This window comes from Eschrichtius robustus, chromosome 1 (genome assembly GCF_028021215.1).
Source record: "Eschrichtius robustus isolate mEscRob2 chromosome 1, mEscRob2.pri, whole genome shotgun sequence".
In the NCBI taxonomy this organism is placed as follows: Eukaryota; Metazoa; Chordata; class Mammalia; order Artiodactyla; family Eschrichtiidae; genus Eschrichtius; species Eschrichtius robustus.
Window position 1 is genome coordinate 95,585,327 of NC_090824.1, and position 24,883 is coordinate 95,610,209.

The 24,883-nt window shown below is 39.4% G+C and overlaps 1 long non-coding RNA gene across 3 annotated transcripts in view; it reads right to left on the reverse strand.

The window, feature by feature from the left end:
* LOC137769351 (uncharacterized) overlaps nucleotides 1-24,883 on the reverse strand; it is a 141,837-nt gene that overhangs the window by 115,843 nt on the left and 1,111 nt on the right. For all 3 annotated transcript variants that reach the window (XR_011074954.1, XR_011074955.1, XR_011074949.1), the window contains exons 2-3: nucleotides 6,673-6,761; nucleotides 5,526-5,604 (exon numbers count right to left, since the gene is read on the reverse strand). This is a non-coding gene — a long non-coding RNA (uncharacterized lncRNA). The remainder of the gene's footprint in view (nucleotides 1-5,525; nucleotides 5,605-6,672; nucleotides 6,762-24,883) is intronic.

Consider the following 24,883-nt stretch of genomic DNA (forward strand, 5'->3'; position numbering starts at 1 on the left):
GTGGTAGTAAGGGACTGGTGATCTTTAGGTCAAGAGCAGCTGTATTGGGAATAGGTTAGGGTAGCAGAAAATTGAAAGGATGGGGGCTATGGTCAGATGCCAACAAATTTTTGTAGTCCTCAGTGTCCTGTCCTTGTCTTTTGATCTACCCAACTCTATTAACCCAACCTCCTACTATCTCTATGTCTATACTCAGGTTGCTGAGCAAGAAGGAGAAGGTTACACATTCATGCTCATTGATGTCCAGCTTTCTCTGTCCCCTCACTTTGTACATGTGTCTCATCAGCATCCCTACCCTTTTCTCACAGTGACTTTTCAAAATCTTCATCACTTTTTCGGTTGATGACCCTGCCACCATCCCTACAACATAGCCAGGTACATATAGACGTAAAACTTTCTTATGTAAGGAAGACCACACTGGGAGCATTGCCTTACAATTTCTCCCCTCAGTACTCAAGTTTAGAGCTCTTTCAATGGAAGCTTTAAAAAAAAAAGATTATAGATTCTTGAGGACAATCATAAGCCTACTAAATTAGACCCTACGGGAGAAGGACCAAGGAATCTGTATATTCTGATGATCCACAAGATTTTGGAACTCCTGCTTTAGGCAGTCTTCCCTGTTCCTGTGACTTGACTCCCACCATGGGCTGATGCCTCCCAAATTTATATTTCTAACACAGAGCTCCCCTAAGTCTCAGATCCATACATTCAATCACTAATTTTCATGGTGTTTCTCTTTGTATATCTGCAGACACTCTGAATGCAAAATGACTAGATTTCTGTTAAAAACAAAACAAAACACACAACTAGAGCAAAGACATCTATTTCTCTTTCTCCATTGCCTATCAGATCCTTTCTGAAATGACCAAAGAGACATACAAATAGGAAAGTTCTGCATCATGGCAGGAAACTAAGGAAGGATGCCATTCACATGATAATATTTTTAGAAATACAATCAAGCTGGAGTTTACATGGGATGAGATTGATGAAAGCTAGAAAAGGTCAGCTTGCAACAAATGCTCCTGAGAAAAATCCAACATGTCACAGGAAATAGTTGCAGGAGACCCTGGGAGAATTCCACTAACCCCTCCCCCAAGTGTGCAGGTGAAGGTTAAGAAGCTGAAGGTACGATAGACAGAGTGCAGCACTGGGTGGGATCCCTTTTGTTGGATACTGAGAATATTCAGAAATGGCTGCCCGGAGAGGCCAAATGGTATGCTTGGTGAGCACTCAAAGCAGACATGGGTATTGCAGTGGAGCATCTCATAGGTGTCCTTGAAAGGCACCAGAAATATATGTGCCACCAACAGAGGCTGAGCCAAAGAGAAAATCAGCCCTCGATGCACAATTCTCCTAATACTGTACGGAGAAGAAAACTCAGAGATGGACGATCTTGTCCCTGGGTCTCACTGTTCTTAGGCTGCTGGGTTCCTAAACTGGCACTACAAGTCAGTATCAACCAGGCCTTTAGCTAAAATCAAATAGGAGGATTGTAACGATAACCAGGTGATGTGGTGAAGGTCCCTGTGTCATTCACAGAAGATCAGCACATCTGCTGGTTGTCAGACTTAGCATCCACAGGATCCTTGCTGGCTGGATAATGCTGCACAGGTCACCTGGAGCCAGTCCACCTAGATATTTCTAATGTTTTCCTCTGCAGAGATGTAGGGGACATGTTGACATAAGGATGAAATCTGTCTGGACTCCCACAGGGAGAACAGGAGAAATTCCTCTTTGGGTGTGACTCAGATGTCCCAGTTGCTGACAGATCAGGGCATCCCCATGAGTTGCAGTAAGAGCCAAGCGGTCAAGCCAAGAGTGCTCAGGGCCCAGCATCTGACCCAGGCTTTCCCACGGGGCCACCAGCTGCCCCAGAGCATGGCATCCCTGGTCTACAGGCAAAATCTCCTCTCCAGGGAAGGTGTGTTGGTAGGTCTTACCTCTTTAGGATTTCTGATGCTGAAAAGAACCATCTCAGTCTCCCTTTTTTTAATGCAGAAAAGTGTTTTCAAAAAGAATATATAATATTTCATCTCATCGATGACACCATTCTAAACACACTATTTTAGGTCCCACTAAGGAAGAAAAATTTCTGCTATTTAGATTATGACATAATATCCTATCACTTGGCATTTTGTTATATTAATTGAGATGCCTTTTTTTAGGCTTATGTAGGTATAGAATTTTAAATCACATACCATTCTTGTGCATATAAAAAAAGGAAAAGATAAATGAAATAAATTTGGTACCACTTCAAAGTCCCACTCTTCTTTTCACCTTTCCACTCTTTTTATGTCTGTTTTTTCACAGGACAGATCCTCAGTGCCAGGAGGAGCACTAGTGACTCAGCATTTCTCACAAGAGAAAGCCAGTGGACACTATTTTGTCATTGGCTTTAATAATTTTGATAATTCTAGGTTTGAGTACAGTTTTTTAATAGCTTAAATTTGTCTTCTGACAGAATTTAAAACATTGTATGTAAATTCTGATGCATAAAGAACATAAAAACAAGGAAAAAATAATCCCAAAAAGTCAGGAAAAAATTATCATTTAAAAAAAGAGAAATCATAAAATAGAATAAAAGACAGATCAAACATACAAGAAATAACCAGAAAATATAAATGTGTTTATCTTTTTAAACAGACTCTCAAATTTAATAAAAAATAAATAAAATCAAACTCTATTTGATCTGCTAGCATAATATTCTAAATTATATATCCAAAAGGCTAAAAACAAAAGAATAAAAAAATATATAGAAACATTCAAACAAAAAGAATAGAGTTGGCAATTTTAATTTCAAAGTTTAAGATTAAAAGAATTAGGAGGGATAAGAGAGCATCATTTTTTATATTTATAAAAGATATATGGCCATAATATAGCTATGATAATAATGGAGCTTTATCTAAATAAATAACATCATATTGACATAAATAACACAAGAATCGTTGGAAGCGAGGAGAGAGTCACTAAGAAAGTCAATTTTCTTAGGAAACAGCTCACCTATTTCTCCAACTTTGACAGATCAAGTATAGGAGAATTCAAACTACATTTTTTAAAAAACGGATTTAATAGGTACCATAGTGCTCACTCACGAACACTACACTGTCTTTTAGAAATCTATAGAATGTTTTTGAAAACAAATTATATATTAGATAACTCAGTAAATTCTAACATGTAGAAATAGGAAATATTACGCTTTTATCACAATACAATAAAACTAATATTATTTACAAATATATAAACAACAACATGAGAAATCTTACTCACTGGGAAAATAAAATTCTAAATATCTCATGTCAAAAAAGAAAGAAATAACACATTTTGACTATTTAGCAAAAATGACATTGAGAATTCCACATAACAAAACATAGTTTATGCTGATAAGGCAGGCTCAGAGGTAGATTTATATCTATAAATGGATTTATTAATAAATACGAAAAATGAAAGTTAATGGTCAACTCAAGAAGTTAGAAACTGTGCAAGATAATTAAAGGAAAGCATGAAGAAGACATTAAGGAAGAAAAGCAGGGAAGTAAAATTAAAAGCTGAGGTTCTGGAGTCAGAAAGAGAGGGGTTGAGTCTCAGTTTCCCCACTTACTAGTGGGAGGCTCATTACCTGGCCTCCTGCAGAATCCATTTTCTCATATGTAAAATAAGCATTATTAAAAGATCTACCCTGGAGGGTTGTTGCAGGGAAATGAGATCTTGTGTATTAAAAGCAGAGCACAGTACGTGGCTGAGAACTTAATGGTAAGTACTTAACTAAATGTTAGACCAGGACAGACAAAACAGTACCAAGTGCTGTTTGTTGCTATCGCTTAAAAAAAAAAGGAATGTCGAAGGATAAAATATAAATATACAAATTTACAAGTGAGCAAGGAACTATGAGTACAACACTGGAGAAGAACACCCTTTAAAACTTTATTCCGGTAAATTATTTAAATTCCAGTGAAATATATCAATTTCTAGTAAAATATAAATTACTAAAATTAACACATCATGTTTGAATATTTATTTGTAACTGCAGAGAATACCTCTAGAAAAATGCACAAGAAACCAGTAAGAGTTGACTCTGGAGAGGAAAACAAGATTAATGAAGGTGGCTGTGAAAGAGAGATTTGATTTTTACTATGCACCAATAATAATTACTCAAAAACAATATTTAAAAAATTGAATATATAAATAAACAAATTACTAGCCTGCTAGGCTGTGTTTAGTTCTTAATTCGTGTTTGAAGTGACATATATTGTGAAGGTCGTATGAAGTAAACTTTTTAAAGTTTTATAAAATGCTCAAAAATATAAGAGATATTATACCATCATGACATTTTTTTGCACTTATTTATAACATAGGTAACTAAAATATCATGTAGAAAAAGTTGACCCCACCACACAGCCACTGATAAGTTTAGTTTTGTTCCATTTGAGTTTTTTTTTAAACATGAGATCTTTTTTTTTCTAATTTATGATTCTCTCCTGGGTAGAAAAATTAGTAGAGAAGAGAAATATTGAGTTGGATTTCCACTACAGCCCTGCATATTTTATTTGCTGAAGCTCAGGAATGGACAAGCATAATCTTAATAGGTTCTGGAGTTTTATTTCCTGAGCTGAATAAAACTCAGAATTGCTATTATGCATAGTAGGATGGGGTAATTATAATAATGTGATTAAGTTTGTATGAACCCATGCATTGCAAGTGCAGTATGCTTTTACCCTTTTAAATAACAAAATCCAAATAGGATACTGTATTAATATTCTATTGCTTCATAATAAATTATCACAAACGTATCAGCATAAAACAGTACCCATTTATTATCTCACAGTTTCCATGGGTTGAGAGTACAGACATAGCTTAAGCTGGATTTTCTGCCCAGGGTTTCACAGCACTGCAGTCAAGGTGTTGCTCAGGGCTGTGTTCTTATCTGAGGCTCAGGGTCCTCTTCCAAGCTCATGTGGTTTTTGGCCAAATTAATTTTTTTGCTGCTATAGAATCCATGGTGGTTTACTTCTTCAAAGCCAACAGGAGAGAAAACCTCTTAACCTCTAGATCATCTTTTAAAGGGCTTGCATGCTTAAGTCAGGCCCACCTGGGTCAATCTTCCTTCTGATTAACTTAAAGTCAAATGATTATGGGACTTTACATAATCAAAGTACCTTCACCTTTGCCGAACATATAGGTAACCTAATCATTGGAGTGGCCATCCCATCATACTCATAAGTCCTGATCAGATCCAAGGGGAGGAGATTACACAGGGTGTGAACATGAAGGGGCCACCTTACAATTCTGTTGACCACAGATGCTATCTTGCATTTCTGAAGATCATATTTTAGCTACTAAGACCCAAGCTTGGAATCAGATAATAAGTTAAAAATGGCCTGTGAAGCATCCAAATAATCAAGCAGTAACTAGCAATGACAGCAGGGATGATGCAGCAAAACAACAAAAACATTTTAAAAAAGAAAATACAAGCCTCAAATACACAGCAATTTGAGGTTGTAAGTGTAGTAGGCACAGACTCTACATACCTCACTAGAGCCTGAGGACATCATCAAGTTGTGAGGAGACAGCCTAACGTCAGAAAAGTTCAATTTTGTTCTAGGTGCCCTGGTTAAGAAAGCAAGAATGTTTACAGTTCAGCCTCAGAAAAATTTTCCTTCATATGGTTGACATCAAAGGACAGCTAAGCTTCAGTTACCTGGAAAATTAATTTACATGGAATGACTCTGCAGTGAAGCAGAGTGTATGGAGCTCTTGTGTGAGACTTAAAGAGTGTATTTTCAGGTTGGGCAGTTCAAGATGAGGGATGCAGGAGAACTCAGAGGTTAAGGCCAAGATCTAGGTTATGAGTGTCATCACTTCAGAGCAGGTGACAAGCGATGACATCTGGAGCAAGGAGCCTGGGCTCTCTTTCTCTGCCTGGAAGATCTCTCAGCACAGGGTTGCCTGAGGACAAAGCTAGGCAGTCAACTTTTTAGAGAAAGACATGGTAACTGCCAAGCTGTGGACTCAGCTGCAGAGCCCTGGGGGCCAAAACTGGGCCTCTGTTCTGATGCAGCTCTTTCCCCAAAGCTGGTGGCTTTCTTCAACTTCCAAATTCAATTCATCTGCTCTTTTGGATGCCCAAGAGATCAGGAAAAGGAGATATTTCACATACAGACTTTTCTGTTGTTATTTCCAAAGCAGTTATATACTTAGATTTTCTAATTTTCCTGTTGTACTTCTCCCAACAAAGAAGTGGTAGAAATATTCTCCGGGAAGGTGAGAAGTTCAGAGAAGTAAGCAATAACAGGTCTTGAAAGATATTAAACTAACGCAACCAGCACACTGGAGAGAGATGATCACCAGTTCTATAATTTCCTAATGTTCACAGGAACATTTTCAAAATGAGTTCTATTTTAAAAAGTATTACTTGTGCACCTTGGAGTTAATGTGTCCCAAACTGAGCTCTTGACCTTCCTTCCCAAAGCTGCTCTTTTAGTATTCTTCCAAATCTCAGTATATGGCAACCCCATCCTTGCCGTAAATATTGTAGTCATCCTTGACTTCTCTCCCTCACTTCTCATCTGACCCATCAGCAAATTCTAGTGGCTTCAGAGTACATCCGGAATCTAACCATTTCTCATCATTTCCACTGCTACCTCCCTGATACGTGCTACTTCCATCATCTCTCACCTGGATCACGGAGTAGCCTCCTAAAGGGTCTTCCTGCATTGGGCCTTGATCCTCTTCTGTCTCATTTCAAAATAGCAGCCCAAGCAATCCTGTTAAATGAAATAGAGCATGTCAATCCTCTTATCAAGCTATTCCAATGGTTTCCCATTTCACTCAGTGGAAAAGCCACTGTCCTTACAAAAGCTTATAAGGCCCTACAACTGCAACCCTCACCCCTTGCCTCTGTGGCCTCATCTCCTACAACTGTGCACCCCTCTCTGTCACTCTGTTTAGACCACACCAGCCTTCTTACAGGTGAGTTTGCATCTCAGGACCTGAGTGCTTGCTGTGCCCTCTGCCTGGAATGCCTTTCTCCCAAATATCACTTCTTTCAAGTTTGGTTACATGCCCTCCACCCCCAATCCCACACCTGGCAGATAGCATATTCTCACTGAGGCCTTCCCTGGCCACTCTCTCTAAATTGCAAGCCTACATTCCACATTTCACTTTCCTGCTCTGCTTTTCTCTTTAACATTCAGCACTATTTATTTTAATCACTTCTTCTATTTACTGTCAGACTAATTTTTGTCTGGTCCGTTCTCTGTTATGTCCCCAAAGTCTAGACCAGTGCCTGGCAAACTGAACACATTCAAAAATATTTGTTGAAAGGATGAATGAATGCAGGCACTGAGGGGAATAGGAAGTATAGAGCCCCACCTCCTTTGAGGTTTGGTCTTTGACTCACTGTGGAGCCAAAGCCTGCCAGGCTCAGGTCCCATCTCACACCAGCCATGCCCCACATTCCACACACACCACTGTGTGTCTCTGAACATGTGGGTCCTGCTGCCTACGATGTCTGACTCTCTTTTGTCTACCTCTGTTATTTTTATCCTTATTTATTTCACTACCAATGAGGTAATTACTAGACAGTTTATCATGAGTTTATTGGCCATCTGGTATTGCTTCTTTTGTCAATTCAACAAAAATGTGCCAGGCTGTAAAGATATAAAGATACATTGTTCTAAGCTCTTAAGATAAGACAACCATTTTCCCTGTCCTCAAAAAGTTTATGGTCTAGAGAGACAAGCAAATAAGTATACAAAATAATTATGGATTGTGAAAAATATTGTGAAGGAAATAAAGAGGAAACTATGACAGAGAATAATGCAGAGGGCAGTTACTTACATAGGGTGTTCAGGGAGGGCATCTATGAAAATATATTTAAGGATGAGAAGGTGATGACAGTGTTGAACTTTACCTGACTTCTATGCCCCCAGAAAACAGTGATGGTTAAGAAATCTCCCCAGTCTTTTTCTCCCCAAATCCCCCACCCCTTTGTGTTCTAGAAAATGACTAACTGCAATGAACCACCATTCCCCACATGGCTTAGATAAGACTTGCTATCCACTCTTTCTCAGGACTCCCAAAAGATTTGTTGATGGCTCCCATTTTTACTGGTGATAAGGTTAAACCCAGACCATTCTCCTTTTACCTGAATCTGTTGACATGGTCAGACAGAGATCCTCTTTCTTCTTTGTCTCATGAGTAATTAGCCAAGATTAGAATTGTTTGTTCCCCTGAAACCAGCTAAGCGTTTCCTGTTCCACTGAAACTTCCTTTGATTGAAAAAACAATCCCAACTATAGATAACCCCACCTGTAACTTGTCTACTCCTCCCCATAAAAATCTAAGGCAAACCCCTCTGCTGAGACACGCTGTAGTAGGCTGAAAAATGGCCCTACAAGATATCCAGGTCCTAATCCCTGGAATCTGTGAATATCTTACCTTATGCAGAAAAAGAGCTTTTGTAGATGTGATTAATGAGCTTGAGACGGGACAATTATCCTGGGTTATCTGGTTGGACCCTAAACAGAATCACAAGTATCCTTGTAAGAGGGGCGCAGAAGGAGACTCGACCATAGATAAAAGAGAAGACAGCCATGTGATGGAAGCAGAGAGAAGCGGAGTCAGAGAAAAGATGCTACATAACTGGTTTTGAAGAGAGAGGAAGGGACCAGGAGACAAGGAATTCAGCTCTAGATGTGGAAAAAGAAAGGGAACATATTCTCCCCTGGACCCTCCAGAGGCAGCACAGCCCTGCCAACACCTCGATTTTAGCCACGTAAGATTCATTTTGGATTTCTGGCCCACACAACAATAATAGGATAACTTTCTATTGTTTAAAGCCGCTAATTTGCAATGGTTTGTTACACCAACCATAGGAAACTTAATACATACTCTAATCTTCAGATCTGAGGTGTTTCCCTATTGCAATAGCCTGAATAAAATCCATCTCCTCACTTACTCATTTTTTTTGTCTTTGGCAGTGCTAACCATATGAAGGACGGGGAGCAGAACACTCCAGGCAGAGTGACCAACATGGACAAAGGTCCTCAGGCAAAAGAGAAGTTGGTGTGTTCTAGAACCTAGGAGATGAGCGTGACTCAAGATGAAGTTGAATGTTAACAGTCTGACAGGCCCCTGGGCCATGGTAGGGAATTTGGACTTTATTATATTTGTGATGAGAAACTTTTAGAAGATTTCAAGCCATAAAGAGTAGAAGTAGATGGGGCTTCCCTGGTGGCGCAGTGGTTGAGAGTCTGCCTGCCAATGCAGGGGACACGGGTTCGAGCCCTGGTCTGGGAAGATCCCACATGCCGCGGAGCAACTGGGCCCGTGAGCCACAACTACTGAGCCTGCGCGTCTGGAGCCTGTGCTCCGCAACGAGAGGCCGTGATAGTGAGAGGCCCGCGCACCGCGATGAAGGGTGGCCCCCGCTCGCCGCAACTGGAGAAAGCCCTCGCACAGAAATGAGAACCCAACACAGCCAAATAAATAAATAAATAAATAGCGTTCCCTTTGGGGAAAAAAAAAAAGAGTAGAAGTAGAAAGGTCAGTTAGTAGCCCTGGTGGGCCCAGGACGTGGGAAGAATTTAGATATAGGGCTGGATGAGGCAGATTCTGTCTCTGTAAGGGTTGAAATATGAAACAGAGCTCAGTCAAATTAGAATAATTTGAGGAGTGTTTACTAAAGAGGGTATTTATAAAGGTTTGGCAAGATATGGGAAAGCAAAACCGCAAAGGAGAGTACAGTACCCTGAAGCTTATACCAAACAGTGCCAGGCCTGAAGGAAAAGGGGGAGAAAGCAGTTTCCAGAGCCTGGAAGAAAGGGCAACCATGACAAGAGCAGTGGTCTTCAGCGGAGAGACACAGCCATGCGGAGGGAACTCTGACCTTACCCTCCCCTCTCCCTCTGACCTCTTGCTGGGGCTCTCTATTGCCAAACCCAAATGCAAGCCAGAGAGCAAGAGAGCTCATTGGTTCAGTTCCTACAGGTCAGCCTTCCCAGGCAGGAAACAGGGTAGAATGGGGCAAGAGTGGGTATGGACGGAAAAAAGAAAGATATGTGGGAGAGAGTTAAAATTAGCCCAATTTATTAAAAGAAAATGTGGAGACCTGAATTTTCTACACTATTTCCTTAATACTCAGTTTCACCTACCCCATGACAATAGGCACAAAAACAATGGCCTTTCACCTTCCTGATTTTTCTTTGACCATTTACAACTGCTCTTTTGTCCTAAAAGCAATCAAGAAAGACCGTGATTAGAACATTTGCAAGGACTAATAATGTTATCTTCAAAGTTCAGTGAAAAACCTCTTTTGATAAAAGTGTAGAATTTAAGGAAATGTTGCTACTTGAAAACTGGATAATATTCACTTTATACTAAAGAGAACTGAGTTTATGCAGCCTGGTAAGTAAAGTTTGTTTCAGAGGAGTGGAATATTGAATCACAATCAAAGCAAACCACAGAAAGCCTAATTCATACATCTCTCTGCATGGATACCCATATTTTACCATTGTTTTGGTTTCCTTCTTTTTTTTTTTTTTTATTACTCTGGAAGGTAATTGAATTGGCATTGCACATTTCCTCACAGAAATTTTGAATCTTATGAATATAAAAATCATGGACTTGGCCCAATGTTATTTTAATCAGTTTTTCTGTTTCCTAATTCAGGATTAACTTCCCGGGATATATGCAGAGATTTAGTAGCAAAAGCGACAGTGTGCACATTAAAATATGGAGAGCTTCAGCAGCAATTTGAGTTATGGTAATTACTGGGTTTGTTTACACAGACACAGATGAAAAGCATAACCTTTTTGTTCCTGTCTTTTTTTTTTTTAATTTGGAAAAATTGTGTGCTACCAACAGAAAAATCATACAACAGTTGTTTAATGTCATGGAGGAAATCAGGCGCAACCAATGAGACTGAGAAATAAAGATATCAAAACTCTCAGAGGTAGTGTCTTAGCTAGGCATCCTTTTTCCTGGAGCCACTCCCAGTGGTACAGAAAGGCTCTGGTGCTCACATTCTGCTCAGAATGACCGCCACAACATTTGCCTGCACCCAAATCAACTACCCAGTGGGTCTCCACTAGCATACCAGTTCCAGGGTGGCCCCAACATTGACTTCTGCTTCCACAGTCATTCTCCACATCCTGCTCCCTGGTCCCATTTGCTCCCTCCAAGAAGTAACCCTGACTGAGATGGGGCCCATATGAGGGAAGAGGAGAAGAAGAAGGCAGATGGCTTCCAGCAACTGGGAGCCAACAGGAGAGGCGCCAGTGCTCTCAGGGAATGTGAGAAAATAAGCCCATCCCTGGGAACATTTGGGAAAAAAACCAGGCCTGCTTTTGTAAGGCTTATTGATCACAAATCTGGAAGCTTCCCCTCAACACCACGCTATCGTGAGAAGCAGGTTGGCCCTCTTAGAGGCAGTAGGCAGACAGACTTTCACCCATCTTAGAATGGTTGAAAAGGGGTGAAATTACCCGAATGACTAGGCTTGATCTCAATATCTTCTTTTACCTCTTCCACCCCATTTCCATACCAAACTGACTCTATGGGCCATCAACCCAGCTAAAAGAGAAGGCCTATTGATTGCCTAAAATAGCTGTTCTAGGTGTTTTAGGGTACACATAGTAATGGCACCCAAAGATATCTATACTTTGATCCCTGGAAAATGTGATTATGTTACTTTATATGGCAAAAGGGACTTTGCAGATGTCATTAAGATTACTGACCTTGAGATAGAGGGATTATCCTGGATTATCTGGGTGGGCCAAATCTAATAACATGATTCCTTAAAAGTGGAGGAACTTTCCCAGCTACGATCAGAGAACCAGAAAGATGGCAGCATAAGGACTCAATCTGCTGTTGCTGTTTTTGAAGATAGAGGATGGTGGTCACAAGGCAGGGAATGTGGTCAGCTTCTGGAAGCTGGAAAAGGCAAGGAAATGGGTTCCCTCTTAGAGCTTCTAGAAAGGATTGCAGCCTTGCCAACACCTTGATTTTAGCCCTGTGAGACCCATGCCAGACTTCAGACCTAAAGAACTGAAGATAATAAATTTGTATTGTTTAAGCCACTAAGGTAATTCGCTGTGGTCATTTGTTACAGCAGCAATGTAAAAACTTATACAGTCTTCCTCACCTCAGGCTTGGATTAGCACAATAGAAAATTTTTAATTTCTCCAGGCTCTCAAGTCTCTAGGTCACCTTAGAAACTGTTACTCACCAAACTCTTGTCAACTATCACACTACTCATTCGACTTCCCTGTTCAAGAGCCTACAAATGGCAATGTTTTCAAACTAAGCTCCTGTAAATATCAGAAGGTCTGAAGTGCCTCTTCTGGACCTGCCAAAGTTCAAAGTGGAAGGTTAGTGAATACTGCTGAAAATGCCCTGAAAAGAGTCCTTGGAGAGACTGGTCAACAGGATTTTCCAGGGGCTTCATCACCAATGTTGAACAATAGGAATACACTGGTTGGTTTATAAAGTCTTGCAGCATTTACCAGTTACACAGCCCTACTGATAAAATCAGTCAGTGTGCTGGGGTGAAACCATTTCTACTACTCTGGCCAGAGTGGACAATGCAACTAATCTCTGAACCGGGGGCTAGTCAGTAGGGATGGTTACATGACAATATATTATATAGCTAATTTTCCAGTCCAATCAGATGCTCTTCGAAGGCGAAAGGGGGAGACATGATTTGAAAGAGATCATGTGAGCCAAGAAAGACAGTAGAAGCCTAGAGCTGACTTAGTTCTCAGACAACTTTCCAGTTTAATCCATATAATCCCTTCCCCTAACCCTTTCCTCTTTTCCTAGTCTTGCAATTAAAATTGTCAAATATACCGTTTCTTACTGCTCAAACTTTCACTTTACATTCTATAGTAAGTTTCAGCCTTTTAGTCCTATTTAACTGTTGGTGGAGCACCTTTTGTGACCTGCTTTTTTTTTTTTTTTTAAGATTATTCTTTTTTTAAAATAATTAATTAATTAATTAATTAAATTTATGGCTGTGTTGGGTCTTCGTTTCTGTGCGAGGGCCTTCTCCAGTTGTGGCAAGTGGGGGCCACTCCTCATCGTGGTGCGCGTGCCTCTCACTGTCGCGGCCTCTTGTTGTGGAGCACAGGCTCCAGACGCGCAGGCTCAGTAATTGTGGCTCACGGGCCTAGCTGCTCTGCGGCATGTGGGATCTTCCCAGACCAGGGCTCGAACCCGTGTCCCCTGCATTGGCAGGCAGACTCTCAACCACTGCGCCACCAGGGAAGCCCTGTGACCTGCTTTGATGGCTTCCCTTTGGCTTAACCAAGAAACTAGCAGATATTCTGAATGATGCCTGGTCTGCAATTATTCTTAGTAAAATTATATTGCAAATTTATTGTTAAGAACAAAGGCCTTGGACCTGCCTCTGTTTTTAAGGTAATGTAATCTCTATCAAAATGATCCTGAGTACAGAGATTTTGGTAAAATTCATAATATTGGTTAAATGTGAAGAAATTCTAACAAGTCTTGACCCCAGCAGATTCTCTAGAAATAAATTCCCTAAAGCGGTGGTCCTTAACTAAGTGTGGGCAACAAGAATCACCCTGGAGATCCCGAGTAGTCAGTTTGTAGTATGGTTTGGACATGTGCATTTGACCAGTCTTTCTAGATGATTCTCACGTGTACCCTGCTCTTAAGCCATCAGCTTTTATTTTCTTCCTGAAAAGTTGATGATGCTTTAAAATGAAATAACAATAGTCCTTCTCTGGGCTGTTATTTACAGAACTTTCACTTTCTGGTACTCCTTACAGAATGGCATAATTCAGAGTCAGCTTTTCATGATTATGTTAAGAGATTGGGTACTCAGTGCATAGTGAGAACTATAGTTCTGAGTTTGTATATTAATTATTCTGATCCCCTTGAACTTTTGTGGCAGTAATTCGTGAGTTAGTCGAAAGTAGTTTTGTAGCAATAAATACTTGTTTTGCTGACTATCGGCTAGTTCCTTGTTTTTTAACAGCCGCTCACCTTAGTGTCAACCTTCTGAGCTACTTATATGGTTAAGATCCATGTGCTGATTTTATGAAATTGAAAGGCTACATATATTTATCTGATCTTTGTGTTCTTCCCAAGAGCCTGGTAGGAACATTCTTGTGGGTTTCACAAGCTATATGCTAGTTTAGTGTTTTAAAATTGGGCTATAGATACTCCTGGGGGAACAAAAGACATCCCAGGAGGTATCTTGATGGCATTCTGGACCAAACAATTTTAAAAGAATGAACTTCTAGATAGTGATACATATGTACTTTTTACTGAAATTGATCTGCCTATATACTAGTTCTTTCCCATCTCCTTTATTATAATTGCCCTTTTACAAAAGCTAGGCATATGACTCACCAACTTCAGGCTAACTGGTGCTTTTCCTTGGTGTAAAAAACTCTGGGCTTGAAACAAAGGAGAACTTCTAAATTTTTGGTACCAGAACCCAAAGTATGGTTTCTGTCATTTTTGGGTTTGCACATATTTCTAGCCAAGATGAAGTGTGGCATGATAAATGATCTATTTTTGCCCATGTTGGGATGTTCTAAATTCAGCTACAGGATTGTGCAGTTATGGGGAATTATGATATTTTCCCATTAATATTCTCACTGCTTCCATTCCTGAATGATTGTCAAAGAATGAACTACCCCTGAAGAAGAGTTCAAGAGTTTTATTTAAACCAGCGGTCCCCAACCTTTTTGGCAAAAGGGACCGGTTTCGTGGAAGACAATTTTTCCATGGACCGGGGTGGAGGGAGGGATTGTTTTGGGATGATTCAAGTGCATTACATTTATTGTGCACTTTATTTGTATTATTAGTATATTGTAATATATAATGAAATAATTATACAACTCACCATAATGCAGAATCAGTGGGAGCCCTGAACTTGTTTTCACTTGCCACTCACTGATAGGATTTTGATATGAGTCTGCAAGCAATTGATTTATTATGGTCTCTGTGCAATCAAACCTCTCTGCTAATGATAATCTGCATTTGCAGCCGCTCCCCAGCGCTAGCATCACCGCCTCAGCTCCACCTCAGATCATCAGGCATTAGACTCTCATAAGGAGCACGCAACCTAGATCCCTTGCATGCACAGTTCACAGTAGTGTTCATGCTCCTATGAGAATCTAATGCCACCGCTGATCTGACAGGAGGCAGAGCTCAGGCAGTAATGCAAGCAATGGGGAGCGGCTGTAAATACAGATGAAGCTTCGCCCAATCGCCCACCTCTCACCTCCTGCTGTGCGGCCCAGTTCCTAACAGGCCACAGACAGATAACGGTCTGTGGCCTGGGGGTTGGGGACCCCTGGTTTAAACCGACAAAAACTGAGAAAGTTCACCTACTGGAGAACCTCTCCATAGGAAGTCTGAGCAAAAGGACAGTAATCTGAGATGGAGATTTGAGGTGCAGAAAGAAAAACAAAGAAAATGATAAAAGTCTGGGTAAACATTTTTTTAAATGACTGTAAAAATTAGTAATAATAATGCTTATTGGGATTCAAGAAAAGATATGTTTAAAATACCAGGAGGAGGAACCAAGATGGCAGAGTAGAAGGACATGCTCTCACTCCCTCTTGCGAGAACACCAGAATCACAACTAGCTGCTGGACAATCATCGACAGGAAGACATTGGAACTCACCAAAAATGATACCCCACATCCAAAGGCAAAGGAGGAGCCACAAAGAGACGGTAGGAGGGGAGCAATCACAGTAAAATCAAATCCTATAACTGGTGGGTGGGTGACTCACAGACTGGTGAACACTTATACCACAGAAGTCCACCCACTGGAGTGAAGGTTCTGAGCCCCATGTCAGGCTTCCCAACCTGGGGGTCCGGCAACGGGAGGAGGAATTCCTAGAGAGTCAGACGTTGAAGCCTAGTAGGAATTGATTGCAGGACTTCGACAGGACTGGGGGAAACAGACACTCCACTCTTGGAGGGCACACACAAAGTAGTGTGCACATCGGGACCCAGGGGAAGGAGTAGTGACCCCGGGGGAGACTGAACCAGACCTACCTGTTAGTGTTGGAGGGTCTCCTGCAGAGGCGGGGGGTGGCTCTGTTTCACCATGGGGACAAGGACACTGGCAGCAGAAGTTCTGGGAAGTACTCTTTGGCATGAGCCCTCCCAGAGTCTGTCATTAGTCCCACCAAAGAGCCCAGGTAGGCTTCAGTGTTGGGTTGCCTCAGGACAAACAAACAACAGGGAGGGAACCCAGCCCCACCCATCAACAGTCAAGTGGATTAAACTTTTACTGAGCTCTGCCCACCAGAGAAACAGTCAGCTCTACCCACCACCAGTCCCTCCCATCAAGCCTCTTTGATAGCCTCATCCACCAGAGGACAGACAGCAGAAGCAGGAAGAACTACAATCCTGCAGCCTGTGGAACAAAAACCACATTCACAGAAAGATAGACAAGATGAAAAGGCAGAGGGCTGTATACCAGATGAAGGAACAAGATAAAACCCCAGAAAAACAATTAAATGAAGTGGAGATAGGCAACCTTCCAGAAAAAGAATTCAGAATAATGATAGTGAAGATGATCCAGGACCTCGGAAAAAGAATGGAGGCAAAGATTGAGAAGATGAAAGAAATGTTTAACAAAGACCTAGAAGAATTAAAGAACAAACAAACAGAGATGAACAATACAATAACTGAAATGAAAACTACACTAGAAGGAATCAATAGCAGAATAACTGAGGCAGAAGAACGGATAAGTGACCTGGAAGACAGAATGGTGGAATTCACTGCCGTGGAACAGACTAAAGAAAAAAGAATGAAAAGAAATGAAGACGGCCTAAGAGACCTCTGGGACAACATTAAGCGCAACAACATTCATATTATAGGGGTCCCAAAAGGAGAAGAGAGAGAGAAAGGACCAGAGAAAATATTTGAAGAGATTATAGTCGAAAACTTCCCTAACATGGAAAAGGAAATAGCCACCCAAGTCCAGGAAGCGCAGAGAGTCCCATACAGGATAAACCCAAGGAGAAACACGCCGAGACACATAGTAATCAAATTGGCAAAAATTAAAGACAAAGAAAAATTATTGAAAGCAGCAAGGGAAAAACGACAAATAACATACAAGGGAACTCCCATAAGGTTAACAGCTGACTTCTCAGCAGAAACTCTACAAGCCAGAAGGGAGTGGCATGCTATACTTAAAGTGATGAAAAGGAAGAACCTACAACCAAGATTACTCTACCCAGCAAGGATCTCATTCAGATTCAATGGAGAAATCAAAAGCTTTACAGACAAGCAAAAGCTAAGAGAATTCAGCACCACCAAACCAGCTCTACAACAAATGCTAAAGGAACTTCTCTAAGTGGGAAACACAAGAGAAGAAAAGGACCTACAAAAACAAACCCAAAAAAATTAAGAAAATGGTCATAGAAACATACATATCGATAATTACCTTAAACGTGAATGGATTAAATGCTCCAACCAAAAGACACAGGCTTGCTGAATGCATACAAAAACAAGACCCATATATATGCTGTCTACAAGAGACCCACTTCAGAACTAGGGACACATACACACTGAGAGTGAGGGGATGGAAAAAGATATTCCATGCAAATGGAAATCAAAACAAAGCTGGAATAGCTATACTCATATCAGATAAAATAGACTTTAAAATAAAGAATATTACAAGAGACAAGGAAGGACACTGCATAATGATCAAGGGATCAATCCAAGAAGAAGATATAACAATTACAAATATATATGCACCCAACATAGGAGCACCTCAATACATAAGGCAACTGCTAACAGCTATAAAAGAGGAAATTGACAGTAACACAATGATAGTGGGGAACTTTAACACCTCACTTACACCAATGGACAGATCATCCAAAATGAAAATAAATAAGGAAAGAGAAGCTTTAAATGACACAATAGACCAGATAGATTTAATTGATATTTATAGGATATCCCATCCAAAAACAGCAGATTACACTTTCTTCTCAAGTGCGCACGGAACATTCTCCAGGATAGATCACATCTTGGGTCACAAATCAAGCCTCAGTAAGTTTAAGAAAATTGAAATCATATCAGGCATCTTTTCTGACCACAACGCTATGAGATTAGAAATGAATTACAGGGAAAAAAACGTAAAAAACACAAACACATGGATGCTAAATAATACGTTACTAAATAACCAAGAGATCACTGAAGAAATCAAAGAGGAAATCAAAAAATACCTAGAGACAAATTACAATGAAAACACGACGACCCAAAACCTATGGGATGCAGCAAAAGCAGTTCTAAGAGGGAAGTTTATAGCTATACAAGCCTACCTCAAGAAACAAGAAAAATCTCAAGTAAACAATCTAACCTTACACATAAAGGAACTAGAGAAAGAAGAACAAACAAAACTCAAAGTTAGCAGAAGGAAAGAAATCATAAAGATCAGGGCAGAAATAAATGAAATAGAAACAAAGCAAACAGTAGCAAAGATCAATAAAACTAAAAGCTGGTTCTTTGAGAAGATAAACAAAATTGATGAACCATTAGCCAGACTCATCAAGAAAAAGAGCGAGAGGACTCAAATCAATAAAATTAGAAATGAAAAAGGAGAAGTTACAACAGACACTGCAGAAATACAAAGCATCCTAAGAGACTACTACAAGCAACTCTATGCCAATAAAATGGACAACCTGGAAGAAATGGACAAATTCTTAGAAAGGTATAACCTTCCAAGACTGAACCAGGAAGAAACAGAAAATATGAACAGACCAATCACAAGTAATGAAATTGAAACTGTGATTAAAAGTCTTCCAACAAACAAAAGTCCAGGACCAGATGGCTTCACAGGTGAATTCTATGAAACATTTACAGAAGAGCTAACACCCATCCTTCTCAAACTCTTCCAAAAAATTGCAGAGGAAGGAACACTCCCAAACTCATTCTATGAGGCCACCATCACCCTGATACCAAAACCAGACAAAGATACTACAAAAAAAGAAAATTAGAGACCTATATCACTGATGAATATAGATGCAAAAATCCTCAACAAAATACTAGCAAACAGAATCCAACAACACATTAAAAGGATCATACACCACGATCAAGTGGGATTTATCTCAGGGATGCAAGGATTCTTCAATGTACGCAAATCAATCAATGTGATACACCATATTAACAAATTGAAGAAGAAAAGCCACATGATCATCTCAATAGATTCAGAAAAAGCTTGTGACAAAATTAAATACTCATTTATGATAAAAACTCTCCAGAAAGTGGGCATAGAGGGAACCTACCTCAACAAAATAAAGGCCATATACGACAAACCCACAGCAAACATCATTCACAATGGTGAAAAACTGAAAGCATTTCCTCTAAGATCAGGAACGAGACAAGGATGTCCACTCTCACCACTATTATTCAACATAGTTTTGGAAGTCCTAGCCACGGCAATCAGAGAAGAAAAAGAAATAAAAGGAATACAAATTGGAAAAGAAGAAGTAAAACTGTCACTGTTTGCAGATGACATGATACTATACATAGAGAATCCTAAAAATGCCACCAGAAAACTAGTAGAGCTAATCAATGAATCTGGTAAAGTTGCAGGATACAAAATTAATGCACAGAAATCTCTTGCATTCCTGTACACTAATGATGAAAGATCTGAAAGAGAAATAATGGAAACACTCCCATTTACCATTGCAACAAAAATAAAATACGTAGGAATAAACCTACCTAGGGAGACAAAAGACCTGTATGCAGAAAACTATAAGACACAGATGAAAGAAATTAAAGATGATACAAACAGATGGAGAGATATACCATGTTCTTGGATTGGAAGAATCAATATTGTGAAAATGACTATACTATCCGAAGCAATCTACAGATTCAATGCAATCCCTATCAAATTACCAACGGCATTTTTTACAGAACTAGAACAAAAAATCTTAAAATTTGTATGGAGACACAAAAGACCCTGGATAGCCAAAGCGATCTTGAGGGAAAAAAACGGAGCTGGAGGAATCAGACTCCCTGACTTCGGACTATACTACAAAGCTACAGTAATCAAGACAATATGGTACTGGCACAAAACAGAAACCGAGATCAATGGAACAAGATAGAAAGCCCAGAGGTAAATGCACGCAACTATGGTCAACTAATCTATGACAAAGGAGGCAAAGATATACAGTGGAGGAAAGACAGTCTCTTCAATAAGTGGTGCTGGGAAAACTGGACAGCTACATGTATAAGAATGAAATTAGAACACTCCCTAACACCTTACACAAAAATAAACTCAAAATGGATTCGAGACCTAAATGTAAGACCGGACACTATAAAACTGTTAGAGGAAAACATAGGAAGAACACTCTTTAACATAAATCACAGCAAGATCTTTTTTGATCCACCTCCTACAGTAATGGAAATAAAAACAAAAATAAACAAATGGGACCTAATGAAACTTCAAAGCTTTTGCACAGCAAAGGAAACCATAAACAAGACGAAAAGACAACCCTCAGAATGGGAGAAAATATTTGCAAACGAATCAACGGACAAAGGATTAATCTCCAAAATACATAAACAGCTCATGCAGCTCAATATTAAAGAAACAAACAACCCAATCCAAAAATGGGCAGAAGACCTAAATAGACATTTCTCCAAAGAAGACCTACAGATGGCCAAGAAGCACATGAAAAGCTGCTCAACATCACTAATTATTAGAGAAATGCAAATCAAAACTACAATGAGGTATCACCTCACACCAGTTAGAATGGGCATCATCAGAAAATCTACAAACAACAAATGCTGGAGAGGGTGTGGAGAAAAGGGAACCCTCTTGCACTGTTGGTGGAAATGTAAATTGATACAGCCACTATGGGGAACAGTATGGATGTTCCTTAAAAAACTGAAAATAGAATTACCATATGATCCAGCAATCCCACTACTGGGCATATACCCAGAGAAAACCATAATTCAAAAAGACACATGCACCCCAATATTCACTGCAGCACTATTTACAATAGCCAGGTCATGGAAGCAACCTAAATGCCCATCAACAGACGAATGGATAAAGAAGTTGAGGTACATATATACAATGGAATATTACTCAGCCATAAAAAAGGAACGAAATTGAGTCATTTGTTGAGACGTGGACGGATCTAGAGACTGTCATACACAGTGAAGTTAGTCAGAAAGAGAAAAACAAATATCGTATATTAAGGCATATATGTGGAACCTAGAAAAGTGGTACGGATGAGCCCGTTTGCAGGGCAGATGTTGAGACACAGATGTAGAGAACATACGTATGGACGCCAAGGGGGGAAAACCGCGGTGGGGTGGGGATGGTGGTGTGCTGAATTGGGCGATTGGGATTGACATGTACACACTGATGTGTATAAAATTGATGACTAATAAGAACCTGCAGTATAAAACAAACAAACAAACAAAAAAACCAACTAGTAATAAACTTTCTTTGGGTTATTTGTACGGAAATATGTTAATATAAATATTTCAGACATTACATGAAATTTCTAAAAATCTTATATGTTCTGGTATAATGTTATAAGTCATAATTGTAGTTATTACTTTAAAATGTATATCTCAGAAATAACAAAAAAAAAAATAAGGTATGTTTTAAAATACCAGACAATAATAGTATATATGCCAAAAGAAAAATTAATGGAGTTAAAGCATTCTAAGGTCCTTATGCTATCCAGGAGAAAGATAATAATTTTGTTTTAGATATTTGAAACTCATGAATTAAGCATACATGTTTTAATTTATCTGAAACAACAGAATCAGAGAGTAATACTTCTAAATTAATAGAGGGAAACGTGAGACAATAAAATAATTAAATTAATTTAAATAAAATTAATAATAAAATAATAAAATTTAAAAGAAGGCAAAAGGGGTAAAAAGAAACAGAGAACATATGAAAGGAGCCCAAATTAGGATAGATTTAAATCCATTATGGAGTTTACATGCTAGTGGAAGAAACATACAAGTGAAATGAATAAATATGTACATAATTTCATGTAGTATTGTGCTATGAAGAAAAATCAAATAGGGTAAAGCATTAGGTGGTGCTTAGAAGAAGACTATTTTTAGATAAGGGAAGATCTGAGAGAAAAGGGGAGGAAGCAAGATTCTAAGGCTTTTTCTCTTGAGCAAGAGAAAAGGTTGAAAAGAGAAGAGGAGACAGAAAAGAGACTGAGAAGAGACAGCAGGTGAAGTGGGAGGAAAACCAGAGTGTGGCCCGGTGAAGAAATGTTTCAACAAGGAGGGCACGGTCAACTGTGAAACGAAGAATGTCTGGTTAATTTTCTACACACATCTTTCCCAGACCTGGAGAACAAGGGCCAGGCTCAGTATTAAGAAGAGTTGTCATAGTCTCATTAGGCATATATAAACCCAGAGAGTGGTTAAGTGCAAGGACTCGGAAGCCAGACTACCTGAAGTTGAATCTTGGCTCCATCTCTTTCTGGTTGTGAGCTGTGTGGTCTTAGGCAAATTATTTGACCTCTCTGTGCTTTGGTTTCCCCATCTGTATAATGGGGACAGTAATAGCACTTGTTTTCTCTGTTTGTTGTGATTAAATGAGTTAATATTTATAAAGCACTTAGAATATACCTGGAATATAAAGTAATCACCATGTATGTCCTTGTTAAAAAAAGAGAAAAATCCCTAAAATGGCGAAGATAGGAAGGACAACTTTGCTTGTAAAGTACAGACTTGCATACTCAGTAGGTTCACACTGGCACAAGATTTAAGTAATTAAATTATCAGCATGACTGACAGGATACTTATATTCTGATCAATATACAGCACGAAATAAACATGTCTGGTTCTTCTTTACTGTAGTATCTTGAATTTAAGGTGTATTTTCATATAAAATTATATTTCAGTGTCATAAGGAATATTCTTTAAACACTTAGTGGTTCAGACCCCTAACCTGTTACTCTTTTCCAGCTGGATTATTCCCTTTTCTCTTTTCAATCTAAAATAAACTCAGATGAAAAGTGACAACAATATAATTTTCAGTCTCCACATTAATAGAAGAAATAGCTTAATAATTTCTTGGTGTTAGGTATTATAAGGAGCCAAACAAAACATTTCCAGTGTAAAATACTTAAGTAGGTGCTTTGAAGCATTCATAAAAGTTTATGACTCTTACTAATGTGAAAGATAAATGCATGTACTTGAGATGATTACACCATGGGAGTATATAGCTAATGAATGATATGGTAAGTGTTATAAAAGATAAGGCAGCTCTCACTACTGGTTCTAAGGAAGTTTCATGAATGAAGTGAGATTTTTGTGTGGGTCTGGGTAAAGGAAGTCATTACAGTCACTACATTTTAGGATATGCAAGGACTCAAACTATCTTTAGTGCAAACTTCCTTAGGAAATTACTAAAGAAAGTACTTCAGCAAAATGAGGAAGTAAACTAAAAGGAAGATACTAGAGCCATAAAACCAGGGCTCCAACATAAGATAGGGGCAAAGGGAAGTCCCAGGATAACAGTTATTCACCAGGACTAGTGGGTCACTTGCACAGACCAGAGCAAAAGAATAGAGAAGTGAGGGAGGGAAAATCTGAACTGATAGGGGATTTAAGTTTCAGTGTTTCATTTGATGTGACAGATGTTTAAGGTATAGGATCACTGGAACATTTGGAAAAAACAAGCAATGTGTGAATCAAAAACACCATCACCAATAAAGACAAATAGGAAAATAAGGCAGTTATAAACTTGAGGGGGACAGGTGTAAAAAAACGAAATACTCCTATCATATTACTTGTCTCTGAAGTCGATATTTAACAGTCATGATAAAGTAAATACTAACTGCTGACTTACACAAAAAATTGTTACAAAACTATTGGCAGAATGCGGTGGAGAGGGGGTTAAGAGATTTAATCCTCAACTACTCTAATTCAGAAGGTCATTTCTATGCCATTAAAAAAATAAATAGCAACATATAATTTAGAAAAAGGGAGGTAGATTCCAATAGAAAGAGCCAAAAAAAGTTGGAAGTATTGCCCCTGAGGAGTGAGATTTGAGGGAGGGTGTTCGTGGAGGGGTTGGGAAGGGATTGATGTTTTTCAGTGTAGACCTTGAAAAAGCATTATATGGAGAAAACTTTTAATTAAAAATTAAAGGAATGGACGGAAAAATCAGAAGACTTTGAGATCATATGCAGGGTCCCGATGGAATAGGCAGTGAGATCTCTTATCACTCATTCATTCATACAACAAGTAGTTATCAAGCACATTCTGAGCCAGGCACTAAGCTAGGCCCCAGGAGTACAATGGTGAATGAAGACACGTTTGGTCCCTGCCCTCATGGAGCTTCTGTCTTCTAGAGCAAATAGACAATGAAGAAGAAAATAAATACATAGAAAAGATACAGATTGCAGTAACAAGTGGTGTGAATAGAAAAAAACTGATTGTGTGCTAGAAAATGGTGGTGAGGGAAACAAAGGGCAGCTACTTCAGTTGTTTGTCAGGGAAGGTCTTTCAGAGATGAGTGAGACTTGAAACACATGGAGCATAAACCAAGGAAGGATGTGTACAGACTCCCAGGCAGGAAAGGCTCGTGGGTCTAGAAACTGTTAGAATGCCACTGTGGCCAGGAGCAGCAGGGGAGAGCCAGATGGCTCTAGAGAAGGTTGAAGAAGAGGGCCCAGATCACCTTGCTATAGGTATAAATTTGGGGAGTCCTCAGAGTACAGATACTTAAAGCCATGGGTGAAGAGTGTAAATAGATCATTCCTCGCACAGAGGAATTCCAGCATTTAAGAGGAAGAGCCAGTGAAGGAGACCGAAAAGGTGGGGCCTGTAAGGAAAGGCACAGCCAGGAAGTCTGAAAACTTCCCCAACAATTCCCTAACTTTTTGTTTGTCA